This window comes from Anolis carolinensis, chromosome 5 (assembly GCF_035594765.1).
Source record: "Anolis carolinensis isolate JA03-04 chromosome 5, rAnoCar3.1.pri, whole genome shotgun sequence".
Lineage (NCBI taxonomy): Eukaryota > Metazoa > Chordata > Lepidosauria > Squamata > Dactyloidae > Anolis > Anolis carolinensis.
Window position 1 is genome coordinate 194,479,122 of NC_085845.1, and position 22,706 is coordinate 194,501,827.

General features: G+C 38.8%; 1 protein-coding gene across 2 annotated transcripts in view; it reads right to left on the bottom strand.

The window, feature by feature from the left end:
- proser2 (proline and serine rich 2) overlaps positions 1-22,706 on the bottom strand; it is a 53,211-nt gene that overhangs the window by 18,216 nt on the left and 12,289 nt on the right. The window contains exon 2 of one of the 2 annotated variants that reach the window (XM_008110325.2): positions 5,662-5,784. The exons of the other annotated variant lie outside the window; for it this stretch is intronic. The gene's annotated coding sequence lies outside the window, so the exon portion shown is untranslated. The remainder of the gene's footprint in view (positions 1-5,661; positions 5,785-22,706) is intronic. 2 annotated transcript variants of the gene reach the window in all.

Consider the following 22,706-nt stretch of genomic DNA (forward strand, 5'->3'; position numbering starts at 1 on the left):
CAAGGCTTTTGCATTGTGTTGCCAAGTTTTGTATTTCCGGGGCGTTTAGTTGTGTTGTTATCGCATGATGCGTTGTTGTGAGTTTTGTGGGTCCGGATTGTGGTTTTGTGGTGTGGTTGTGTTGTTGTAACCTGGAGGCAAGCCTTTTGCATTGTGTTGCCAAATTTCGTATTTCTGGGATGTTTAGTTTTGTTGTTATAGTCACTGCGCAAACAACTTTATCATTTTATATATATAGACTAGCTGTGCCCGGCCACGCGTTGCTGTGGCGTTGTCTGGTGGTGTTGGTGAGAAATTGTTGAGGTTGTGGTGGTATTGAATGTCTGTTGTATGGTTGTCTTTACGTTTAGTATGCATTTGGTTGTTTGTGTACTGTGAAAGTGGTGAGGAAAGAGGACACTGTTTATGTTGGATTAGTGAGACTCTACTGTATATTTGTAATCTTATATTATCTGCCTGGAACTGCCCCTTCTACACTGCTGTATAAAATGCACACTGAAGTGGATTATCTGGCAGTGTGGAGTCAAGATAATCCAGTTCAAAGCAGATAATATAAGATTCTAAATGGGTAATATAGCCTTGAGTCTACACTGCCATATAATCCAGTTAAAATCAGATAATCTGTATCTTATAGGCAGTGTGGAAGAGGCCTGAGGCCTAACTGTGCCTGTCTCCTGGACTGAGTAGGTTGCTAGGAGACCAAGTGGGCGGAGCTTAGCCCTCTAAACTGGCAGCAATTGGATAAAAACAATTATTGCTCTCCCTCTAATTAGGACTTTGTTTTTCTTTTCTTTTTGTTGTATCAACCTAGAGGCGTGGATGATGGGTTGTGTTGTCAAATTTTGAGGTTGGGAGGCCTGTAGTTTTGTTGTTTTGTGGGTCGCCGTGATGCCATCACTCTTTTATATATATAGATATATAATTATTATTATTCTATTATTGTAGTATATTATCATATTATTACTATTTTATTATTATATTATTCATGACTACATTAAAACTAGAATAGAGAGAAATCAGCGTGGAAACTGCAAGAGGTACATGGAAATAATGGTAGTAAATAGTTTTTGATTTATTAAATACAGTTATATATTACAATTATATATTTTTGTTATTTAAACTATACATATTGCGAAATTATGGTTTTTTTCTCGTAGTGACACACCACCCAAGTCATGCTAGGTTTTTTGGTGAATTTTGACACACCAAGCGCAAAAACTTGCCCATCATTGATATAGTTGTTTGAGCATACAACTAACTATGACTCCGGAAACCAGGGTTTGAACCCAATTTCAGCCATGGAAATCCATTGAAGGCTTTGGGCCGGTCACACTCTCTCAGCCTCAGAGGAAGGCAGACCTGCTGTGAACCAATCTTGCGAAGAAAACCCCAAAATAGGGTCATCTCAGAGCCACCAGAAGTCAGAAATGACTTGAAGGCACACAAAGCAATAAAGGGAAGACTCTCAAGTGAAAAGAACTCTCCAGTGACACAGTTTTCTCTATGGGATGCCAGAAATTGCCTAGGAAACCAGCTTGGGTTCATATTAAAGAGCATCCCTGTGAGACGAAACAGCAGGCGAGCAGGAAGCTCTCCTCTTGACCTTCAATCACATTCAAAATTAACATGATGCACAACAGGGCTTAAGCAGTGGGTAGCCGCACGGCTGTTACAGAGGGCATTAGAGGCATCTGTATCCAAGGGCAGAAAAAATGGCTGATTGTTAAAGCAGCCCTGCTGTTCAATTTCCAGAAGAATATCTAGGCTGCCTCATTGCACATTAAGAGAGCATCAGGTGAAGCAACAGTTTTTTTTTATTCCTCCTGCAGGGTGTCTTGCTAGTGGTTCAAATGTTTTGTTCTTACAAGCAGCATTTCTGCAAACAGAGCAGAACTATCCTTCTTAGTGCACTCTCTCCACACTTGATGCTCTTCAAACGTGGTGGAACACAATTCTCATCCTGCCAAGGATAATACTGGCTGGGGAATATGAAAGTTACACCACGACGGCACAAGCATGGGAAAGAGATGCTCCTCTTTAGGACCCACTTTCACTGTTCAAATGGTACTCTCAAGTCTGCTATGGATATGATGTGTTCTTTTGAAGATCACCTTTACAACAGAATCATTGCTAGATCTTAAATTCTTATTTCAGAAATGTGCACTGCATGTCCTCCCACATACAGCTAAACAAAGCAACTTGCAAATTATCAAGTGCAGAAGAATAATTACTGTATATACTCGAGTATAAGCCTAGTTTTTCAGCCCTTTTTTAGGACTGAAAAAAAAAACCCTCCTTGGCCTATACTCGGGTGAGGGTCCTGGTGGGCTTATATTCAGGTCGGCTTATACTCAAATATATATGGTATATTTATTATTTTTCTCTATTATTATTGGTATTGTTACATTTATTATTTTACACTATTAATTATTATTACATTTATTTTACTCTATTATTGTTGTTACTTTTACATTTATTTTACTCTATTTTTATTATTATTAATACGGTAGTCTCACTTATCCAACACTCACTTATCCAACGTTCTGGATTATCAAACGCATTTTTGTAGTCAATGTTTTCAATATATCATGATATTTTGGTGCTAAATTCATAAATACAGTAATTACTACATAACATTACTGTGTATTGAACTATTTTTTCTGTCAAATTTGTTGTATAACATGATGTTTTGGTGCTTAATTTGTAAAATCATAACCTAATTTAATGTTTAATAGGCTTTTCCTTAATCTCTCCTTATTATCCAACATATTCGCTTATGCAACGTTCTGCCGGCCCGTTTACGTTGCATAAGCGAGACTCTACTGTACATTATTTTACTCTATTTATTATTACATTGATTATTTTACTGCATTTATTTTTATTATTACATTTATTATTTCACTCTGTTATTATTAAAAGGATACATAAGCACATTTACATTGAAGATGAAAATAATGATTTAATCAGAGTTGAACAGTCATATCATAAATTACAGTTAGATGTAAAGATTCAAAAACATTTAAACTACTGATGCCTCAATTAATGTAATTTTATTGGTATCTCAGCTTATACTGGAGTCAATATTTTCCCAGTTTTTTTGTGGTAAAATTAGGTGCCTCGGCTTATATTCGGGTCGGCTTATACCCGAGTATATACGGTAATAACAATCAAAAGCAATTGAGAAAAGAGGTATCTGCATTCAAGGAGGATAAAATAAATACATTCAATTGCTGTTGTTAGAATCATAGAATAATAAGAGTTGGAAATGACTGCATGGGCCATCTAGTCCAGACCCTGCCATGCAGGAAAAGCACAGTCAAAGCACCCCTGACAAATGGCCATTCAGCCTCTGTTGAAAAGCATTCAAGGAAGGAGCTTCCATCACACTCTGAGGCAGAGAATTCCACTGTTGAACAGCTCTTCTTATAGTCAGGAAGGTCTTCCTAATATTCAGGTGGAATCTCCTTTTCTGTGATGCCTCATGGGCCTTGTAGTCCTGCTCCCAGTGCCATCGTGGCTAATGAAGACGAAAACATGGGGGTTTCGCCGGCTCAGCAAGAGCCGGAATCTTTCCAGATGCCTGATGTTGATGTTTTTTCCCAAGAACCCATTAAAACAGACCTTGAGCAGCTCTCACCCCCTTTTGCTAGGAGACAGTCCTATACTGCAGACAGGGGAGTGAAGGAACAGGTTCGCAGGAGTTTGAGAATTGCAGCTAAACAAGACACTGATTAGCCATGTTTCCCCTGGGAAAATCTAGGGAGTCTCACATCTGGAGAAAGCTGGGTTTCGTTTCCTGTTCTCTAGGGAAAGAGAACGCTGGACACCTGCTTGGCAGGAAAACGGGGCCCAGATATAGGTGCCTGGCACGGTAGGTTCCGTGCGGAGTCAACAGAGCAGCTTCAGGAATGATTTTGTGTTTCCAGCCTTGTGTGGACTTCGCAAAGTCTGCAACCTCAGTCTCCTTGCTTTGCCTAGCCAAGTATTCAAGTATTGCCTTGCCTTGTTCCTAGCCACGGACCTTGTTCATAGAATCAAGTTTTGTTTCAGCCTTGTTGTGAATTTACCTTGGACCTTGAAAGACTCTGGACATTTCCCCACACTATTGCTTGGCAATAGTGTGTGTTTCGGTTTCTTGGATTCAACTTTGAACTCTAATATAATATATTGGACCTTACATTTCTGGACTAAATTTGACCTCTCTTGGAAGGTCTGTTGCTGGACTATATTTTCTACTTGTTTTTATTATTCTTACATATTTCTTTAATAAAGATATTAGATAGATATTGGCCTCCGTGTCCGGTTCTTGGTGCTCCGTTGCCACGGGCGTGACATTTTCTGTAATTTGAACCTATTCCTCCTAGTCTCCGGGGAAGCAAAAAATAAACCTGCCCCCTCTTACTTATGATATCCTTTCACATATTTATACATGACTATCATGTCTCCTCTCAACCATAACATTATTTTTGTTGCTACTTTATAACTGTAATTTTGCTACTGTAATGAATCATAATGTAAATATCTGATATGCAGGATGGATTTTCATCCACTGGACCAAATTTGGCACAAATACTCGATACTCCCAAATCTTAATACTGATAGGGTTGGGAGGGGGATTGATTTTGTCATTTGGGAGTTGTAGTTGCTGGGATTTATAGTTCTCCTACAATCAAAGAGCATTCTGAACTCCACCAATGATGGAATTAAACCAGATTTGGCAGACAGAACTCCCATGACCAACAGAAAATACTGGAAGGGTTTGGTGGGCATTGACCTTGAGTTTTGTAGTTGTAGTTCACCTACATCCAGAGAGCACTGTGGATTCCAAACAATGATGGATCTGGACCAAACTTAGCACGAATACTCAATATGCCCAAATGTGAACACTGGTGCAGTTTGAGGAAAATAGACATTGACATTTGGGAATTGTAGCTGCTGGGATTTATAGTTCACCTACAATCATAGAGCCCCTTGAACCCCACCAACAATAGAATTGGGCCAAACTTTCCACAGAGAACCCCCATGTTTTTTGGTAGCTAAACTAAGTCCAGGAGCCCCCAGTGGCGCAGCAGATTAAACAGCTGAGCTGCTGAATCTGCTGACCAAAAGGTTGGCAGTTCAAATCTGTGGAGCGGGGTGAGCTCCCACTGTTAGCCCCAGCTTCTGCCAACCAAGCAGTTCGAAAACATGCAAATGTGAGTAGATCAATGGGTACTGCTCTGGTGGGAAGGTAACAGTGCTCCATGCAGTTATGCCGGCCACTTGACCATGGAGGTGTCTATGGACAACGCCGGCTCTTCAGCTTAGAAATGGGGATGAGCACCACCTTCCAGAGTTGGACATGACTAGACTTAATGTCAGGGGAAAACCTTTACCTTTACTAAGCTAAGTCCAATGGATCTGGCTTCAACACGCCCCATATGAACCTTTCTAAGTCTTAATATCCTTATGGAATTGCTTTCTCTTAAACTCTGTATTGTAACTTGGATATAAGCAGAAGAAAGGTGAGATGTAAGTAAAATAACACAAAATAGGAATCAAGCCTGTCGGTGGCATTGTCAATGCCTATTTCAGTTTCTGTTTAACAACTTTTTCTTTCTCCTGAACTCAAAGTAGTTCTTATTAGTTTTTCTAACATAATTATGCCCCTAACAGGCTTACCATCTCTGGAAATGCATGGTCGGGGTGAAGTAAAAGATATCCAAAAAACAAGTCAAGTTTTTAATTATGTTTTATCTGGCCCACATGAGCTCTCCCATGACTTCTTAATGTACTGTTAGTTTCCTGGAAGACAGAAAAAAAAGTACAATCTAACTTGGAATAAAAACTTTGCAGAACTAAAGCCAACTATTCTCTAGCAAATGTTGAAATGATCCAAGAATGGTGCTGGACTTTAAAGCACAAAACCTCAAAAATAGTCAGTGGTCAGTGAAAGTTTAAAGAAAGCAATGTTTTTATATAGTCAGAAAAGCCCCTTTAGAGACTTCTCTTCCTCCTTTTATACCCTAAAGGCACCAGATTTCGCAAGATAAGCCCTTATCCTATACTTGTGAATTTGGTTTTGTGGCTCAAATTGTGTTGTTGTGTGTGATTTGCCCAAGGTTACCCAATGAGTTTCCAGGATCAAGCAGGGAATCAAACTCTGGTTTTCAAAGTCATAATCCAATGCTCAAACCCTTACACCATGCTCTCAATTTAAATGTTGAAATTCACCATATTACAAAAAAAAAACTCCAAAAGGTATAAAACCTTTAAACCCATTTCATAGGTTTCTTGCTGTTTACACTTCATTTTTATATAAATGTTGAAATACTTTCTATACATGTCTGCTCATTCTAATAAGAACAGGATCTTTTCTGAAGACCTGAGACACAGAGAAGTGTGTATGTCTGTGTGTGTGTGTGTGTGTGTGTGTGTGTGTGTATCTACCTTCATCCATCCATCTGTCCATCCATCCATCCATCTATGTATATATGTATCTCCTAGATGGATCTGGACCAAATTTGATACACAGACCCAACTTGAAAAACTATCAAGAGTTTTGGCAGGATTGGTAAAGGATGATGAGAGTTGTAAAACATCCACATGTAGAGAGCCCTATGAATCACAGTGAAGATTGATTTGGACCAAATCTGGCACACATACCTATCATAATCAACTTAAAATATTGATGTGGTTTGTGGGAGGGGGTTGACAGAGGTTTATAGGAGTTGTAGTCCACTGATGTCCATACAAATGCATCAATCCTGAAGATGATGAATCTAAATCAAACTTGGTGCACATAGCCATCTTGACCAACTTTAAATACTGGCAAGGTTTCAAGGGCCGTGATGGATGATGATGGGAGTTGTAGTCCACCCACATCCAAAGACTGATGTGTATCCTTCATCTGGAGAGTCATGTGTATTTCTAATGGGTTCGTTAATAACCATAACTCCAAAACCAAACAATGATTATTATCATTACAAAATACCTAACCTAGGCATCACCGGGTACTATATATATATAAAGTTTTTATTGGGTATTGTACAAAGAGAATATAAAACACAAGATAATATCATGCTACACTCCATCACAATGGCAACTGCACAGAAAACATGTCATTAGATATGAAGCAGCAACAGACTGAATGAATTGAAACATTTTGATACTATCTGTTCACCAAAGCTGAGAAATTGCACTTTTTGGAGACTACAACTCCCATCATCCCCCCACTGAACACCACTATCATCGCCTTGATTGGGGGAGTCTGCAAACGATTATAATTTTGCTGCTTCCCTAAGTAGCCTTGCAAAAGCAAAAGAGGCAGCTGCCAGAAGACTCTGAGGATGTCTGCCATAGATGTGGGTGAAACGTCAGGAGAGAATACTTCTGGAACACGGCCATACAGCCCGGAAAACATATAACAACCCTGTGATCCCGGCCATGAAAGCCTTCAACAACACAGAAGACTTATTGTGCCATAGTTCAGATACGGTGCTTGTGGCCAGAACTGGGAGAAATCACATGGAGATTTTTTTTAAAGGCATTCCAGTGCTGCTCTGCCTAAAATATAAATCGCAGCCGAAATTGGAAGCCAGCTTTCTCTAAGGAAGGAGTGTTCTTTCAGAAGATCAAGAATTGCAATCCAACTCTATCTAAGGAATGTAAAGATTCTTCACAGGGCTGCATGTCTTTGGCAAATGAAGGTGGCCCTTTTAAAGAGTGATTTTAATGTGTTTATTTAATGCATTACATACATATCTCTGTTAACCTTGGGAGAATCTACACTGTAGAATTAATGCCCAAAGGAGAGCCTATTGTTGGGTTTTCAGAGGCTAACAGTGTGTGTCTTGACCAAGGTCAACCAGTTTCAATGGCTGAGTGGGGATTCGAACCTTGGATTCATTTAGAATTAATGCAGCTCGACACCACATCACTGCCATGGCCCAAGGCAATGCATCCTGGCATTTGTTGTCTTTTGTAAACTACAAGTCCCATGATTACATAGCATGGCTCCATGGTAAAGTAAAGTAAAGTCAAACTGCATTAATTCTACAGTGTAGACATGCCCCTTCTAATTCCCAGACCTTTGGAAAAAAGACTCAAGAGCAACCATCAAGGTCTCCCTGTTGCAATCACACTTGACAAAATAGTCTGCCTAAGATTATAGTCTGTCTAAGATTAACAATGCTGCTCTGCCTTACAAGACTGTGGTGGAGATTGCCAGGAGTGATTGTGGCATGCTTTACAACTCTTTCAACCACGAGTGGTTATTGTTTGTCTCGCCGGATATAGTTGGACTGCAATTTCCAGTGTGCTTCACCATTGGTTGCATTAACTATGAGCTCCAGTTGAACAAGATCTGGAGGCCAACCCAAAACCACACTACAAGCAACAAGTCCTATTATTCTTTAGATTTACAAGTGCCCTTTAGACAGGGATGAGTATGGTAGCTTTCACCCAGACCTATTGTTCTTTGCCCCAAGGGCTTCAGCTAAGTATATTTTCAGCCTTAATTGCATTTGCCAAGCATGTTTGATTTGTGAAAAGAATGGCGAAGAAGACATTTGAAAATCGTGCAACTTTCCCTTGCACATTCTGTGGACCAAATACCCACTCTCTTCCTTGCACATTTAGGATTATTTCAACATTTATTTGTAAAATGTGAAAACTGCATAGACTTGCAAGACAGGATTCCTAACTTAACAGCCAAGGAGTTCATGCTGGTGATAGGCACAGAGTTTTAATTACAGCTTATTTTAATTACAAGCTCAATCAGGCCTTCCGGCTTTAATGAGTCTGTCAATAACGCCTTGGGTGTCAAAGCGACTCAGACACTTTTCCTTGAGTCATTTCCAGGGAAACGTTTGTACAGATAATAACTAGGAAGCTGAAACTGAAAACCTTGCTTGTTCGTCTTGCTTGAAAGTCACGCACCACAGACCTCCTGCCCAAGTCTGTGTTCCCTTCTTCCTTCATAATTTCAAGAGCAAAGTTTAACTCCTTCGTTTTTGTGTTGTTGAAGGCTTTCATGGCTGGGATCATAGGGTTGTTGTATGTTTTCCGGGCTGTATGGCCATGTTCTAGAAGTAGTCTCTCCTGACGTCTCGCCCACATCTATGGCAGGCATCCTCAGAGGTTGTGAGGTCCTTAGTTTTTGTTCTGTGCCTTCAAGTCAATTCCTACTTATGGGTTTTCTTGACAAGATTGGTCAAGGGTCCTTTGTCTTTCTATGAGGCTGAGAGAGTGTGATTTCTCCATGGTGACTGGACTTCCACGGCTGAGCAAGGATTTGAACCCCAGTTTCAAATAACTTGAAGGCACACATCAACTGCATCATCAGTCTCTTCTACACAACATGAGTGAGGATTCGAACCCTGATTTCCAGAGTTTTATATGCATCTACACTGAAGAATGGATATAGTTTGACACAACATTTAACTGCTGTGGTTCAGTGCAATGGAATCCTGGGAATTACAGTTTTGCAAGGTCTTCAGCTTTCTCCGCCAAAGAGTACAACTGCCATAATTCCATAGCACTGAGCCAGGGCAACTGAAGTGGTTTCAAACTGCATTAATTCTACAGAGTAGATCAGGACAGGGGCCCCTGGTGGCACAGTGTGTTAAAGTGCTGAGCTGCTGAACTTGCGGACCAAAAGGTGCCAGGTTCAAATCCCGGGAGCGGAGTGAGCGCCCGCTGTTAGCCCCAGCTCCTGCCAACCTAGCAGTTCGAAAACATGCAAATGTGAGTAGATCAATAGGTACCGCTCTGGCAGGAAGGTAACGGCGCTCCATGCAGTCATGCCAGCCACATGACCTGGAGGTGTCTACGGACAACGCTGGCTCTTCGGCTTAGAAATGGAGATGAGCACCAACCCCCAGAGTCGGTCACGACTGGACTTAACATCAGGGGAAGACCTTAACCTTTACCTAGATCAGGACAGATAGATGGGTATAGGGAACATTTGCGCAATGGGGAAGGTCCTCTTGGAAGTATATCTAGCTTTCCACTTGAACATTAGGAAGAACTTCCAAACAGTGAGAGCTGTTCACCAGTGGAACTCTCTGTGTGGTGCAGCTTCTTTGGAGGTTTTTAAACAGAGGCTGGATGGTCATCTGTTGGGGATGGTTTGAATGTGATTTTCCTGCATCCTGGCAGGCATTCAACATAACCAACATCCCCTTACTGGGGAGGAATGTTTGTTATTCATACATGCACTGTACCTCAAGCCCTTAGATAAATTGCTTTTTTAACTACAACTCCATCTTGACTGGGTATAATGGGGAAAAAACATGCTTTCCAAGTAGATATATGTGAGACTCCTGGACACACTTTCAGCTGCTGATGGCAATAATGATCTATTACTGTGTTAGAAGATCACTGGTCTAAGCTCTGCCAAAAAATAGACGTCACATATTTCCATATAAACAAGGAAAATATTTCCTGCCTTCCAAAATCCACCTAGCTTCCAAGGCAAAGTTGGAGAAGATTCAAGACAGCCATAGAACAAGAAGCCTTTGACACAAGAAGAAATTAACTTAATGGAATTCACCACTGCAAAGTATACATGATATATACATTTAAAATATACTGCTGGAATATTGACTTATCAGTAGTAATTCGCCTCAATAGTTAAATGAAGTCTTAAGTTATTGGAAGCATTTTAACTGCCTTTCATGCTGATGTCCAATGCCAGAAATCACAAACCCAATAGTAAACACTCTGCAAATTTTGCAAAGCTGCAAAGCCAATTACACATTTAACTAGCAATTTTAAGATTGACAATCTTTATTATTTTTAAACACCTGCAAAAACACCTGGTTATGCAACCACTGAAAGAACGGAACCCCATCATGTGGCTACGACCCCTGAGAGGTCTCTGTCTTTCACAAACCAGTGGTTTTTTGACCACGGACCACTTTCACCAGGGACCACTTTCCAACATTAGTAGTACCAAAAGGGTTACAAATAAATTTTTGGTCAACTTTAGATTCGGTTTGGTTATTTGTGGTGCTGTTTCAGAAAATTGCATTGGATAGACCACATCAGCTCTAGTTTCTGATACAGAACATATGCCACCCAGTAGTCACAATCTACTCACCCACATAAAACCATATTTAATAACCTGGAGCTGATGCAGTCTATCCAATGCAATGGTCAGCTCTGAGGAAAGGAGTGGAAATAAACTTAATAAAATAAATAAGAGGTTTGTGGACCAGATTTTCATTCTTGTGGCCCACTGCTGGGCTGTGGCTCACAGATTGAGAACAACTGCTCATAAACACTCTAGAATAAATGTGATTTTAAACTGCTTCTGTTTGTCTTATTCAATTCTGTCCTGTCTCCAAATGACATTGAATGCTTGCTGTATATGTGTACTGTGATCTATCCTGAGTCCCCTTGGGGAGATAGGGCGGAATATAAACAAAGTGTTGTTGTTGTTGTTTTATTATGACACAGCAAACAAGATAGATATGCTGGATTTTGTATCACAAAATCACAAGTCGAACACTTCCCAAGTGTCTAGGACTGTGTGATGTATTTTCGGATGATGCGCGCAGATCCCAGTAGGGTGGCCTTTTGCAGTTGGCAGATCGTAATCCTTTCAATGTCTATTGTTTCCAAATGCCGGCTGAGATCGTTTGGCACGGCACCCAGTGTGCCCATCACCATCGGGACCACCTGCACTGGTTTCTGCCAGAGTCTTTGAAGTTCAATCTTGAGTTCCTGATAGCAGCTGGGTTTTTCCTGTTGTTTTTTGTCAATGCGACTGTCCCCTGGGATGGCAACATCAATGATCCAAACCTTTTTCTTTTCCACAACTGTGATGTCTGGTGTGTTGTGTTCCAGAACTTTGTCAGTCTGGATTCGGAAGTCCCACAGTATCTTTGTTGTTGTTGTTGTTGTTGTTGTTATTATTATTATTATTATTATTATTATTATTATTATTATTTAATTGCTATGGTTTAATGCTATGAAATCCTGGGAGGTGTAGTTTTACAATGTCTTTAGCCTTCTCTGCCAAAGAATGCTGGTGCCTCACCAAACTACAATTCCCAGGATCCTACAGCATTGACCTATCTCAGTTAATGTGGTGTCAAAGTACCGTGTAGATGCACTCCAAGAGATGCTAACAGCAAATGCTGGAGGGAGACCTCTGACATCAACTTTAGATTACTGTACATGAACAAAGAGATCTCCCCAAAAAAGCCACAATCCAAACCCTACAGAGCTTAAAAACATTAGGCCACCATGGAGCCAATGGGCACAAGAATTAGAGTTTGGAAACTCTAGGTCTTCCAGTCTGAATATGTGCTCAGTTCCAGCAGATGTTGGTCATAGAGACATGCTGGAATACCTTGAAATGTGTTCTCAAGGTTTAAAAAACCCAGTTTCTTTATTCGTGGTCCTGCTCCTAATCACAAGACCATGAATAAAGAAACTGATTTTTGCTGTTGTTATTGTTGTTCTTTTCCTTACATTTTTCCCACTCATTGGAATGATCGTAGATTAGGAAGCATGAGAACCAAGGAGACTCCCTTCCTCCCTCCTCCCCTCTATATATTCTACAAATAAATCCCATTTATTTATAGACACCAATGGATGACCTCCTTACGGCTGTCCTATCCTGGGATATTCCAATCAATGTTGAGGATTGACCATATAGTTCTATCCTTAGGTTTTATCTACTCATTGGGCGAAACCTGTAACTCATGAGAGCTATAGTAGAATAGGAAGCACAGAGAAATACAGAGAATGTGATATCAATATCCTAATGAAAAGCTCACTAAGATCAATGAGTGGCCTCTTTATGACTATCCAATCCTTGAACAGCCCAGTGAATGTGAAGGACTGATAATATAGTTCTTTCCTTAGATTGTTCCCATTCATTGGGCCAAGCCTGTAACTCATTGGAGCTAGAATAGGAAGCATGGAGAAATACAGAGTATCGAAGAAATCCTATCTATCTATCTATCTATCTATCTATCTATCTATCTATCATCTCCTTGGTACTCTGAATTTCTCCATGCTTCCTACTCTATTTATAAGCACTAAGACCAATGGATGACCTCCTTATGACTGGGTCTAATCCTTAAACAGCCCAGCAAATGTAAAGAGCTGACCATACAGTTTCTCCATTAGATTGTATTCACTCCTTGGGCCAAACCTGTAACTAACTGGAGCTATAGTAGAGTAGGAAGCATGGAGAAATGCAGAGTAATGAGAAGATTTGATTGATTGTCTCCTTGGTACTTTGTACTTCTCCATGTTTCCAACTCTCTATTCTACAGACAGCTCCAGCTTATTGATAGGCCCTAAGAGCAATGGGTGACCTCCTTATGACTGTCCAATCCTTGACCAGCCTTCACTGATCCGTATGGAGGTTGAAATGGCTTGATGTGTTGGAAATAGCAACCTCCTTTATGCCTCCACTAGTTATTTGTTGTGTATATAATTCAGATCACTTACTGTATTGTATATGTTTATTGGTGTGCAGTTTTCCTTAACTCTATGTTGTAGGAGGGGCTGCAGACCATGTGATCAGATCTGAGATTGTTCAGGACTCAGACTCCATTTTAGAAACAGTTCAGTTTAGACTTCAGTAGGAACAGTATGCTTAGAGACTTCATTGGACTTTTGGACTATACAGAGACTCTATTAGACTAAGAACAGAGAGATGCTTTGGACTATGGACTATCGATTTTATTTATTATTTATTTATTTCCAGAATTTATACCCCGCCCTTCTCACCCGGGGGGACTCAGGGCGGCTTACACAGTTGGCAACATTCAATGCCAAGAACACAACAATAAAACAAAAACAGTACACACAATCAATTAAAACTATAAAAATACATCATTAAAATACATTATAAAAATTAAAACATATGTAAATTAGCTCAATTTGTCTAAAAACCTCATGCTTCATTTTAAGAATGATGCCCTGTGTTACCTATACACAGAAACTACTGTACTTTAAATCTATTTGTAATTGGATTGATAAGCAAATTACCTGTTTGCCAGTGGTTCTTAACCTGGGGTCCCCAGATGTTTTTGGCCTTCAACTCCCAGAAATCCTAACCGCTGGTAAACTGGCTGGTATTTCTAGGAGTTGTAGGCCAAAAACATCTGGGGACCCCTGGTTGAGAACCACTACTGTATGCTGAATACATGAAGTTTGTGAGTAAACCAACTATGTTACTTTTAAAGAAGTCTGCTTATTTTTGTCTCTTGAGAGCATGATTTAAAGGCAAATATATTTTAAGAGGGAGTAGATGTTTTTTGGGGAACTAAAAAGAACACTTTTGAAACTCTGCTGAATATGTGTGTGTGTGTGTTTGTGCATTGGCATATCTTTGTCCCCGGGAGCGGCGGGAGCGGCTGCTGTTAGCTCCAGCTCCTGCCAACCTAGCAGTTCGAAAACATGCCAATGTGAGTAGATCAATAGGTACCGCTCCAGCGGGAAGGTAACAGCACTCCATGCAGTCATGCCGGCCACATGACCTTGGAGGTGTCTACGGACAATGCCGGCTCTTCGGCTTAGAAATGGAGATGAGCACCACACCCCAGAGTCAGACATGACTGGACTTAACGTCAGGGGAAACCTTTACCTTTTACTACATTTATATGCCGCTCTTCTCACCCCGAAGGGGACTCAGAGCGGCTTACAAATTACATTCACATACAATACATTATATTATTATCATAGTACAATACTAGCATTAAATTATTATATTGTAATATTATTAGTAATATTACATTTAAAATATAATATATAATTAATATTATTAAATTGTATTATTATCAGTATTGTATCGTAATATATTATTATATAATATTATAAATTAAGTTGTATATTATATACAGTTTAACAGCTGAGAAACCTAGTTGCCTTGAATGAATACTAGTGAATGCCATTTTTCCCAAATGGTTATGAATCTAACAGGTCACGCTTTTACCTAGAGGTTATGGCATCATTTTTTCAAAAGGTTGGGACTTTTGACAAGGTCATGTCTTTCCAAAGAGCATCTGAATGCATCCGTCCTATGCAAAGTGGCAAACAAGGTCACCTGCTTGCAAGAAGCATATAGTCCAATGTATATAAAAGCTCGAGATTTCAAATTAGTAATTTTTTTTGTCCTCTACTTTGCATTTAATCTAAAGTCCCATTACCAGCAGATTAGACAGAATGTCTTGACAATAAGATCTATCAGATAGCAGGGAAAACCCATCCCACGTCCTGGATTATTTGCTGTTTAAAGACAATGTGTTGCTCCTTTACAGGTTCCAGCGTGGGTGGCTATGCTCCGTTTGGGACAAAAAATTCTCTATTTAATTGTATTTTTAACGTTATCCGCAGTTTACTTTAAACTCTCATTCTATTCCTGGCTAATTAAACTTAATTCCCTGTTATCTTAGCATTCTAATGCAATCAAAACATTCAATTCGATTTCAAAAGATCTCAGTTTAAATGGATTTTTCCAGCAGGGCAAGTCTGTGTGCGCCCATGTTGATGCTGAGCGAAATTCGGTTATTACATGCTTGAGATGCACTTGGTGCGGAAATTAGAAAAAGAAACACTCCCCACGAACACACTCAAATAATGAAGACACAGATAGAAATCTAACATTGCATTGGTAGAGTTGTACCCTGGTTTTTGAAAGCCAAGCTTGGACTGTTGGTAGCTTACAGAATATAAAGAAGTACTAGTAAAAAAATACTGAAATTTCCAAGCCCTCTTCAAGTGAAGTCCCATATGGACTGCGTTACGGCTATCCAAACATCCCATTGCCCACCCTGTTTTCCAGATTGTGATTTGGTTACCTAATTTAACCTTTATGGAGGAAGCAGGGCTGGTTCAAGGGCTTTTTATAGAATTTGGCATTCTAGGAAATCGCTGGCCTTAATGCAGCTTAGCGGTACAAAGAAGCCAAGAGAAACCTAGCTGACCTCAAGCCAACTGTCTTAACCTCTTTATTCCTTGCAAATGAGAGCAAGTGGTTTGCAAACATTTTCGCCTTGCGAGGTTCCTGTCTCTATCCTCTCATTACTTAACAACATAGCAGAATGTGTAAGAGAAAGCAAATGCTGTGTTATAATTTGCATTGTTTTAAATACATTGTGAGTTGACTTGAGTCCCATTATTGGAAGAAAGGAAGCCTGTGAATAAAGATTTATTTTGAGCCCACCTTTCTCCCAATATAAGGACTCAAGTAAACTAACAATAAATACATACATTTAATAACAATGACATAGCTTTGGAAAGGTAAAGGTTTTCCCCTGACGTTAAGTCCAGTCATGTCTGACTCTGGGGGTTGGTGCTCATCTCCATTTCTAAGCCGAAGAGCCGGCGTTGTCCGTAGACACCTCCAAGGTCATGTGGCTGGCATGACTGATAAGTATCCGTATATACTCGAGTATAAGCCAACCCGACTATAAGCCAAGGCACCTAATTTTACCACACAAAAAAAACTGGGAAAACATTGACTCAAGTATAAGCCGAGAGTGGTAAACTTCAGAAATAAAAATAGATACCAATAGAATTACATTAATTGAGGCATCGGTAGGTTAAATGTTTTTGGATATTTACATAAAGCTCAAATTTAAGATAAGACTGTCCAACTCTGATTAAATCATTATTCTCATCTTTTTCAATGTAAATATGCTTATGTATCCTTTTAATAATAATAGAGTAAAATAATACATTTAATAATAATAATAATAATAATAATAATAATAATAATATACAGGAAAATAATACATGTAATAAATAGAGTAAAATAATAAATGCAATAATAATAAGATCAGAGTGAAATAATAAATGTATTAATAATAATAAAAATAGAGTGAAATAAATGTAATAGTAGCAACAATAATAGAGAAAATAATAAATGTAATAATACCAATAATAATAGAGAAAAATAATAAATGTACCATATATTCTTGAGTATAAGCTGACCCAAATATAAACCAACCAGGACCCTCACTCGAGTATAAGCTGAGGGGGGCTTTTTCAGTCTTAAAAAAAGGGCTGAAAAACTAGGCTTATACTCAAGTATATACAGTACATTATCTTCCAAGCTGCTGAAGCTATAAATTACACAGGCATCAAAATTAAATGAGCTGCTCCCTAAACTTCCAGATATATTTGATTACACTTCCCATCACCCATCCAGCCCAGAGATGATGGAAGTTGCAATCCAGCAAATCTGGAAGGTTCATTTCAGTTTCATTCAAGCCATTAATTTCGTAGGGTTTTCTTAAGCAAACAATACTCAGAGGTGGTTTTGCCATATCCTTTTAAATCTAGCCTACAGCACTTGCTATATGATGGTGGTCTCCCATTCAGGTACTAGCCAAGGTTGACCCTGCTTAGTTTCCAAGATCATACAGGATCTGGTGCCTTTTAGGTTATATTGAGGTCCATTTCCCACTGAATAAATGTTTCCTCACCTGCTTTAAACAACTTATAGCTTTAGTAGAGTAGGAGGTGCAGTAGGTTAAACCCTTGTGCCGGCAGGACTGATGACTTGAAGGTTGGGCTGCTGACCTGAAGGTTGCCGGTTCAAATCCAACCCGGGGAGAGAGTGGATGAGCTCCCTCTATCAGCTCCAGCTCCATGCAGTGACACGAGATAAGCCTCCCACAAAGACAATAAAAACATCAAAACATCCGGGCATCCCCTGGGCAACGTCCTTGCAGACAGCCAATTCTCTCATACCAGAAGCGACTTGCAGTTTCTCAAGTCGTTCCTGACACACAAAAAAGCTGAGTAGTAAGCTTGATAAATAAGCTGATCTACTTTTCTTATGTCTCTGCCTCTAAATACCGCATTTGCTAAATAAAGCAATGTCTAAAAGTAGAATCGATTAAGAAGGCAAACAAGACTTTCAAATAAATTGAGGGGAGGGGGGAGGAAGGGAAATAATCAAGCTTCAGGAGATCTATACCCAGCAAACCATTCTGCAGATGTCATTCAGACTCTAATCCTATTGGGAAATTCCTTACTTTGAGCCTTCATTAAAATTAAAAGAAAGAAAGCTTGGAATGTCTCTAGAATGGATCTACTCAGCAAACGCATTCTTGAATTCAGACCAGTTTCAGCATTCAGGTCATCCTAGTAGTCACGTAATTTTCAAAGGCCTTTTTTAGCCTTCTTTGCTAAAGAGTGTTGATGCCTCAACAAACTACAACTCCCAAGATTTCCCCACAGTGAGCTATGGCAGATAAAGTGGTATCAAACTACCTAAACTGTACAGTGTAGAGATAGATGCACTCTTTGAGTCTCCATAGCTCAGGAATGACTTGAAGGCACACAACAGCAACAGCAAAACAATGACTGAGTCTCCATCTACACTGCCATTTAATCGAGTTTCTGAATTCAGATTACACTATGTAAAACGACTTTTGTTGCTGGGTTATAAGTATCATTTTGCAATTGGTTCTATCATAAATAAAAACACGGAAAAAGTTTATTAAACTGCAAAAACTTTGTTTTTGCAAGACATCCTGCAACACTTTTTGCTATAATTTTTCAATGAATATCTCATAGAGTCTCAACCAGTTCAATATAGTTTGTGACAGCCACAAAAATGAAATTTTTGGAGTATAACAACTATAGTACTTTCAAAGTGAGTACTAGACATTTAGACAGGAAATAACACTTTCAAACCAGGAACAGAAACGTTTTCAAATTTTGTTACATTGTGTGACCTGCTTTGAACAGGATTATATGAGTCTACACTGCCACATAATCCAGTTCAAAGCAGATAATCTGGATTGGGAAACTTGATTATATGGTAATGTAGATGGGGTCTGAGAGAAATATATCCATTTTGAACTAAACATAAGTCAATTAAGTCTATTTCTAAACTATGGTGATTATTGGGTTGTTGTTGTTCGTTGTTGTTGTTTTTACTTTTACTATTTTACTCTATTTATTATTATTATTCTTACATTTATTATTTTACTCTATCATTGTTCTTATTACATTTATTATTTATCTCAATTATTATTGTTATTGTTACACTTATTATACTCTATTATCATTAATACATTTATTATTTTACTGTATTATTATTGTTATTACATTTATAATTTTACTCTATAATTATTACATTTATTATTTTATTATATTTCTTATTACATTTATTATATCAGTATTGTTACATTTATTATTTTACTCTATTATTATTGTTATTGTTACATTTATTATTTTTCTCTATTACTATTATTGTTATTACATGTATTATTTTACTCTATTATTATTATTATTATTATTATTATTATTATTATTATTATTATTATTATTTGAAGGCTACGTAAGCATATTTACATTGAAGAACGTCAGAATAATGATTTAATCAGAGTTGGACTGTCTTATCTTAAATTACAGTTTTATGTAAATATTCAAAAACATTTAATCTACTGATGTCTCAATTAATGTAATTTTATATTGGTATCTATTTTTATTTTTGAAATTTACCAGTAGTTGCTGCATTTCCCGCGCTCGGCTTATACTCGAGTCAATATGTTTTCCCAGTTTTTTGTGGTAAAATTAGGTGCCTCGGCTTATATTCGGGTTGGCTTATACTCGAGTATATACGGTAGTTCTTCATTCACACATTTACCCAGGAGTAATTTCCACTCAATTAAGTGTAAACACTACTGACAAAAAAATGATGGGAATACTGGGGATAATGGGAAGTGAAATCAGCATCAGCTGATAGAATAAAGGCAGACAGCTCATGGTCCCTCCAACTGTCCAGTGTCATAAAAATGACATAAAGTCACTGGTAAAAATGGTTTATGAATACTTTAAAAGGGAGAAGGAAAAGGCAAAGAAAACAAATTCCAGCAAAACAAACCTGGGTTGCTCAAGAAAAAGGAAGCAGGGCACATTCTGGGGATATTTTCAAGAGGACTCAGAGGGATTGGGTAATAAACAGAACATATGAAGTCAGCTGCTTCCAGACAGTACATTCTCCTCCCTGGGCCGTGCCCTTTCCCAGTTGGATATAAAGCTGAATATAAGCTATTATCCATCTAGATCAGGGGTCCTCAAACTTTTTAAGTGGAGGGCCGATTCATGGTCCCTCAGATTGTTGAGGGACCGAATTATCATTTGAAAAAAACCCCCGAACAAATTCCTATGCTCACTGCATGTGTCTTATTTGTAGTGCAAAAAACAAACAAACAAACAAACAAAAAACCCCAGCAACAATTACTTATTTATTTATTTACTACATTTATACCCCACCCTCTCTCACCCCGAAGGTGACTCAGAGCGGCTTACAAGTTGTATGTATATACAATATATTATTTTATTAGCATAGCACAATATTAGCATTATATATTACTATATTGTACTATACTATTATGGCGTAATATTATTAGTAATATTACATTTGATATATAATATATAATTAATATTATTATATAATTAATTATATTATAATATATAATACAATATTATTATATTGTATTATTATTATTAGCCGCCCTGAGTCCCCTTTTGGGTGAGAAGGGTGGGGTAGAAATACTGTAATAAATAAATAAATATTATATTGTATTACATTATAATATTATTATCAATATTATATGTATACACAATATATTATATTATTACCATATAATTCATTTACAATATTGCTAAATGAAAGAGCAATACAATATTTAAAAATAAAAATAATTTTAACCAACATACTGTAAACTTATCAGAATTTCAGTGGGAAGTGTGGGCCTGCTTCTGGCCAATGAGATAATCAAGTAGGATTGTTGTTGTTCTGCCTTCAAGTCATTTCAGACTTTGGGTTAGCTTAAGTCTAAAACTATGGGCGGGGGGCAGGTAAATGGCCTTGGAGGGCCGCATCCGGCCCCCGGGCCTTAGTTTGGGGACCCCTGATCTAGATGTTGTGGACTTCAACTCCCATGGCCCATTGCTTTGCTGGGTGGGGCTTCTTTGAGTTGTATTATCTCTGCAGGAATTACAACTTCCAGAACCATTCAGCCATGGTAGTTGGGGGATTCTGGGCACTGCAGTCCAAAAGCGAAAACAGAAGAACAGCCTGTCTGAGGGGAGCATGCTTGCTCCATCAATGTTTAATATCTACACAAATGACCAGCCAGAAGGCACAGAGAGTTTCATCTATGCTGACTATCGTGACATCACCGCCCAAGCAGGGAGCTTTGAAATGTTTGAACAGAACTCTCTGAAGCTTTAGGTGCTCTTACTGCCTATTACAGGGAAAAGCAGATGATCCCTAATCCAGCTAAAATGCAGACGTGTGCTTTCATCTTAAGAACAGACAAGCGTCGTGAGCTCTGAGGATTACCTGGGAAGGAATCCCAGTGGAGCATTGCATCACACGTAAATACCTGGGAGATACTCTGGACCAGGCCCTGAATTACAAGAAGCACTGCCTGACTTTCAAGCAAAAAGTGGGTGCTAGAAATAACATTGTACAAAAGCTAACTGGCACAACCTGGAGACACAGTGAAGACATCTGCCCTTGTGCTTTGCTACTCTGCTGCTGAATATGCATGCCCAATGCGGAATACATATCACCACATTAAAACAGTGGAGGTGGCTCTTAATGAGACATGCCGCATTATCACAAGATGTCTATGCCTTACACCACTGGAGAAATTATACTGTTTAGCCGGCATTGCACCACTTGACATCCGTGCGGAAGCCAGCAATGAAAGCATACCAACAGAACTGAAGGAAAACTGGTATAAGATCTTTTGCAAATGGTACATCACACCAGAAAGGCTTGTGAAATTCAGCAAGGGTAAGGGAGATGGGAAATGCTGGAAGTGTGGAAAACATAATGGAGACTTTATACATATGTGGTGGGGATGTAAGAAAATAAAAAAGTTCTGGCAGGAAATTCATAAAGAAATGGAGAAAATACTCCAAATCAAATTTGATTTAAAACCAGAATACTTCCTTTTAGGAATTACAGATTTTCAGATAGACCTTAATACGGAAAAATTCTTCACATATATGGTAACAGCTGCTAGGATATGTATAGCAAAACTATGGAAAACACAAGAAATTCCCACAATAGAAAAGTGGACGCTGAGACTATTAGATATTAAAAATATGGATTTATTAACACAAAAATGATCACAGAATATCTCATCAAGACAATGGACAGATTGGAATAAGCTGAGACAATATCTGTCAAGGGGAAAGATTGAACTTCTATGAACTAAGCTAATAAGGAATCCTAGGCTTCAGGGTATATATAGATGTTTGCTGGCAAATATCATTTGGAGAAGGGAAAGACGTACATCGTGATGCAGAGGAACTGGAAGTGAAAAATTGTTCACTGGGTGTTTTTTCCCTCCCTCTTCTTCTTTATATTTTCTCTTCTTTTCTATCCCTCTTTAATTGTTCCCCCACTTTTTTATGTAAAAAGAAGCATACCAACACCTTAAATCAAGAAACAGTTTTTTAAGATCTACAGAGATATTCGCAGGAACACCTCAGCAAGTGAGAGCCCAAAAGTGGCAGGCTAAAACCCGGAACCTGAAGCCATGGCTAATACCGAATGAGAGACTGGGTGACTTGGAAGGTGCTGAACAGACTGAGCTCTGGCACCACGAGATGCAGAGCCACCCTAAAGAAATGGGGCTACAAAGTGGAGTCCACGACATGTGAGTGTGGAGAAGAGCAAACCACAGACCACCTACTGCAATGCTGTCTGAGCCCTGCCA